A 6,004-nucleotide genomic window follows, 5' to 3' on the forward strand; every position below is an offset into this window, starting at 1 on the left:
CAATCCTGGCGTCCTCTTGGTGGCATCGGATGGTGGGATGGTCTCCTAGGTGGTAGTTGGTGGCGCACGGCGTTACTGGTGGCTGGGGGGGGGCGTAATGCTTCTACTCATCTTACCCTGCCTGATCCCCTGTGTTCAATCTTTAATCCAGAAAAATATTTCCCAACTCCAGGCAGTGGCGGTACCCCAACATGGAACGCAGGAACTTAAGGTGCTGTTGCTGCAAAAGACCAAGGATTTCCCGGGCCCCTGATGGGAGGACGCTTGTCTTTGTCATGCACATCTTAAAAACAGAAAGGGTGGAATTGTGAGAGACGATTTCGGTACAAATAGTTAAGATGTGCATGACCTCAGAGTCGAAGGGGAATAGAGCCGTGGGGGTAGGGTAAAACATGCTTCTCTATAATAAAGGACGAGACAGAGTAGAAAAACAAGTCCTTGATTGATAAGACCACTAACTCAGACAGGTGACTCTTTAGAGCTATAGAAGGGAGGAGCTTGAACTGTATTTAATCGAAAACTTTGTTAGCCTGGCGCGCCTTTTTTTTTCAAGGGTGCCCAACTCTGCAGACTTGTTAATAAAACTTTGTTTTCCTGAATTTGTCTAGAGCGATTATTGAGAAGCGATTTTCGTTTCTAACAACTTCCAATTTAAAATTCATGTTAAATAGATGCGAACAGGGAAGGAAAGAACAAATAGGTATTTTTTTAATTAAATAATTGCTAATCAACCTGTTCAGAGATGTTATTGCGTATATCTGGAACAAGTGGGACTTGAACTCAGGCATAAGGGGGTGGCATGGTGGATAGCACTGCTACCTCACAGCACCAGAGACCTGAGTTCAATTCCCACCTCAGACAACTGTCTGTGTGGAGTTTGTACATTCTCCCCGGGTCTGCGTGGGTTTCCTCTGGGTGCTCCGGTTTCCTCCCACAATCCAAAAATGTGCAGATTAGGTGAAGTGGCCATGCTAAATCGCCCATAGTGTTAGGTGAAGGGATAAATGTAGGGGAATGGGTCTGGATGGGTTGCTCTTCGGAGGGTCGGTGTGGACTTGTTGGGCCGAAGGGCCTGTTTCCACACTGTAAGTAAGTAATCTAATAAGGACAGGACCACTGCAAAGCCGGCCTAACTATGCTGTTTTTTTTAACTGTTCATTTACCCACTCTTGTCTTGTGCCATGCTGGAGAAGTTACTTCTAAAGTCAGATACTTTCCATTGGAGGTGGACATGGGCTTTTAGCTATCATAAAAAGAATTGGAGGGGAGCTTAAAATAATTTTTTACAAGAAGTTTTGTTAAAATGTCTAATTCAATGCCATAAACCATCATAAAGTATAGGTTGTAAATTTGTATAAGGGAATTAGATACTTGTGTGAATGCTATTGAAAGAGAAACTGATGATGTTCAAAGAAATTTAAAAGTCTCAGTAAACTTTGTATCCAACGTGACTAACGAATGCAGGTCAGCAATCAACAGAGCCAATGAAGTATTGAACTTTACGGACACAATTGTCGAAAACACATCAAAGAGACATGTAATTGATCTGTGCAGAGCACTGGCTAGACACAGCTTGTGTGATTCTGGACACTGAGAAACTCCAGAGATATTCAAGTCATGGAAGCAGTGAACCATTTAATTTTTCCCAAGCGTAAGGAGGATAATTTATTAAAGGTTTGGAAAAGTACCATGTGAAATGTGATTTTACAGAGGGAGGACAGATAGCTAAGGAATTGGAAAATGTTGATCCATATGATTGTATTAAATGATATTGAAGGAGTTGGTCAAGCTAAGTTAGATTTCCCTTTGTCAATCTAGTTCATTTGGTTTTACAGTGCCAAGTTATTATTCAGACTATTTCATGCCAAGTAAACTCAAATCTTTTGTCATAGCTTAAGCTTTTTGGAAACAAGTCTGTGCTATCAAGAACTGAATTAATAACAATGCTGAGTTAGAGATTAATACAGCACAGAAACAGACCTTCAGTCCAACTCGTTCATGCCAACCAAGTTTCCCAAACGAAACAAATTTCTTTTGCCTTCATTTGGCCCATATCCTTCCAAAACTTTCCTGTTCATGTCGAAATGTTTTAATTTGTACCTGCATCTATCACTTCCTCTGGCAGTTCATTCCACATATGAACCACATCTTGTGTCAAAAAGTTGCCTTATGCTGTCAAAGTATATAAACCATATTGCTATTTGACAAGGGTCAAGATTAGAGTGGTGCTGGAAAAGCGCAGCAGGTCAGGCAGCATCCAAGGACCAGGAAAATTGATGCTTAAAGCAAAAACCCTTCATCTATTTGTCAAGAGTTGCCACGTTGCTTTATCTCAGGACAATAAATCTGATCATATATCCATAGTTTATTTAGAACTTGAAGTCACCTCAGAAATTACAGAAGTTTCATTACACATCTCTGCTAGATCTCAGATTTTTTTTGGTGTAGAGTCAGTTGTTTTATTATCTAGCTCCACCAACTTAAACAATCAAGTAATGTACAAGACTCAGTTACCAGACTAGTACAATTGAACACAGATGCATTACTATTGAACACAACACAGAACAAGTCATTCGATACAGGACACTTTAAAACTTATTTCCATCCAGTATATTGTGGTTTCCCACAATTTATTTATATATTTCAAAGTTTATAACATACTCAATTTGCCTCTATTCTCATGAAACATGTTATTAGCAGGTCATTAGCCTGAATCACAACCCATTATTAGGAGAACGAGTGCACTCATGATTTGAAGATGCCGGTGTTGGACTGGGGTGTACAAAGTTAAAAATCACACAACACCAGGTTATAGTCCAACAGGTTTATTTGGAAACACTAGCATTCAAGGTGCTGCTTCTTCATCAGGTGGTTTTAGATCGTGACCACACAACACAGAATTTATAGCAAAAGGGTTACAGTGTCATGGAGTTGTAATGATATATTAAACAATTTTAATCAAAAATTACACAACACCAGGTTACAGTTCTTCAACAAATTTAAATTAAGTCTTTCATTTTTTAGAATGGGATATGGTGGTTTATTTTCTTTAATATATAAATCCCAGAATTACATTCTCAAGATGGCGTCAACTTATCTAATAATAGGTATCATCTCAGCTCAGACAATGTGTTACGTGTGTGAAGGTAAATTCTGTACCAATGTTGAGTCAATTCTATTTCGAAAGTGGGGCTTACAGAACCTTACATGGATTTATGCAGTTTTTGAGCTAAGTAAAATGTAATTCGGAAAATACAAATTTATCTCATAAACCTATATGAGTGCACGTGCTGGAGAGACAGAGTGGGTGTGTGTATGTGAGTGTGTGTGTATGGGCATGAGTGCATGTGAGAGAGTGTGTGTATAAGCTTGGTCAACTATGTGTATGAATGTGATGGGGTATAAGCCTGTGAGAGGGTGCGTGCATGTGTGGGAGTGAGTGCAGGATGTGCATGTGTGTGCAGAGACAGACCTTGTGAATGAGACAGGGTCTGCATGAGTACGCAGGTAGGAGTGTGTGTGTGTGTAAAAAATGCAGTGGGGTCACCTGTAATGTGACATAAACCCAAGGTTCCAGTTGAGGCCATCCCCATGGGGAGCCAACTTGGTTATCAGCCTCTGCTTGGCCACTTTGTGTTGTTGTCTGTCACAAAGTCCGCCTTGGAGAATGGTCACCTGAAGGTCCTCGGCCGAATGTCCTGGACGCTGATCAGATGAAGAGCTTATACTCAAAACGTCGACTCTCCTGATCCTCGGATGCTGCCTGATCGCTGTGCTTTTCCAACATCACACTTTTTGACACAAAATTAAACACATGACTTTTAAAAATTATGACAGCATTTTCTTCTTGGTTCAGAGAGTGATGAACATTGGAAAAGCCCTCCAAGTCAGAATGATAGGGGCATGAGTAAAACTCTAGAACCATTTAGAAAACAATTAGATGGAGTCTGAGGCACTAGAGGTTGTAGTCTTTCTGAACTGATGAGGTGAGAGAAGTTTTATCCTCATCCATATTTGTGACCTTTTGAATGAGGACTATTGAAACGATTCAGGGAGTTAATAAGGCCCTACAATTAGACAAAGCAGTTCATGCAGAGACAGAAAACATGAGCCCCTTTGCTGCTTCTGGCCTGGGCCCCCTGACCTCTGACCTGAGCTAGTGTGAGCCCTCTCGAGCCTCGTTATTAAACCCTGATTTACCTCCCTGCCCTGGAGCCTGGGTTCAAGCTGAGAAATGCGTGAGAGCAGAATTATGGGGAGGAGTGAAATGTTTTTCAAGTGATTATTTGAAAGGAGAGAAAGTGAGAACTTCTATATTTGCAAATCATCACTTTGCAGATGAATAAAAATTATTGATTGGCAATACTTTGCAAGTTGTACTTTGACAGCTACAAATTCAATGCTGCAGCTGACCCTAACCTTCAGGGAGCCACATGCTCACGGTCTACTGCACAGGATAGCATTACAATAATGGCAGCGGAGGGGGATTCACATTTAGTTGGTCCAAACCTTTAACAAGAATGTGGCATGATGAAATACCAAAGAACAAATTAACAATGTAGTCATTTGTTCTTGTGAAAACCACGTGCTGATTGTTGAACAAAATAACAAGTTAGATTACAACCAAATTCCAGCAAGTGTTCATTTCAAGAACAAATGTTGTCTCTTGATCCAGGTTCAAAGCACTTAGCGTGAGAAAAACAATGTTTGCAGGCGCAGCATGTTAACCAATATTTATAAATTACAAATCAGAATTGAAAGGATGTTAAAGCTAAAAATTGCTTCAGAAGGACCAGGAAACAGACCAGTACCCATGGAGTATTGGTCTCACAAGGGGCAGAACTATATTCTCTTCAAAAGACCTGAAGCATATGACTGAGGGTGTTTGGGTCATGGGCTGGCTAGTGTGGGAGTGCCTACATCTCCAAACTTGGAGCAGGATCAGCAACTGGACAGCCTAGCTCAATAAAGCATACTGGTTCATCAAAGGGCTCCTGTCAGCTCCATTTGAGGTTCCAGAAAACTATTCTGGCCTGAATTCAACCTCTACTCCCTTCAAAAAGAAACAAATTGGTCTTCTTCTTTTACTTTTGAGCTGTGATTTTTAAAAAAAATCTCACAAAAGAAATGACTAGAAGTATTTTTCTCTTTTCTGATTGAAGCCTGACATTCCCTTTCGAACACAGCAGCATTTTTAGATAAGCCATTACACTGTATCTGGTGTTGAGTTTTCTTCTGCATGCTTCTTACATCAAGACACAATGACACAAAAGGGGATATGTTCACACAAAGGTATGCAGATTCATTGGAGAATTTGATAGCAATATTGTAAAGTTGGAGAACTTACATTCATGTCTGAATTCGCAGCTTCCTTATGACATACTGAAATGAAGTCTGAGTTGCATTATGTTGTAATATTTCTCCTCTCATGATGCATACAAAAACGCAGCAACTGGCAGGAACAAAGCTTCTTCCCCCATTAAAATAAGAGTAACACTCATAGCATCTTCCCAATCATGTAACGAGTCAACATCTCTGTCTTACCTGGAGTGATACAGCAGTTCAACTCTGAAGAGATGTGCTCTAACTCCAAAAGATTTTTTTTTCCCCAGAAGGCAGAGGAGTGCCCATGGAGAATTAGACTCCTAAGGAGCAGAGCTTCATCCTTTGTACGAGGCTTGAACCATTTGATTGGGGTGGCCAGGGCAAGAACTATCAAACATGGGAGTTCCTACATCCGCATCCAAGGAGCAGATTGATACAGGATTGACAACTGGATAGCTGACCTCAAAGAGGCATAGTGACTCATAAAAGACATGTGGGCTCAATTGTGCTCAGCTGTGATTATGAAGCTGAAGTTGAATTATCTCAGTTTCATTCTTACTTAGGTCCTGTCAGAAATGTAATGAGGTATTGGTAAGTACTGCAGCCACCTCCTTCTCACTGTTATGACCAGCTTTGGGATTGTGTTATCATTTCAGATTGATAAGTCTTCAACAATACA

At 40.6% G+C, this 6,004-nt stretch overlaps 1 long non-coding RNA gene across 1 annotated transcript in view; it reads left to right on the forward strand.

The window, feature by feature from the left end:
- LOC122539443 overlaps nucleotides 1–599 on the forward strand; it is a 5,178-nt gene extending 4,579 nt beyond the window's left edge. Inside the window, exon 2 of the long non-coding RNA XR_006309083.1 lies at nucleotides 468–599. This is a non-coding gene — a long non-coding RNA (uncharacterized LOC122539443). The remainder of the gene's footprint in view (nucleotides 1–467) is intronic.
- The last annotated feature ends 5,405 nt before the right edge of the window (nucleotides 600–6,004 follow it).

This window comes from Chiloscyllium plagiosum, chromosome 2, assembly GCF_004010195.1.
Source record: "Chiloscyllium plagiosum isolate BGI_BamShark_2017 chromosome 2, ASM401019v2, whole genome shotgun sequence".
In the NCBI taxonomy this organism is placed as follows: Eukaryota; Metazoa; Chordata; class Chondrichthyes; order Orectolobiformes; family Hemiscylliidae; genus Chiloscyllium; species Chiloscyllium plagiosum.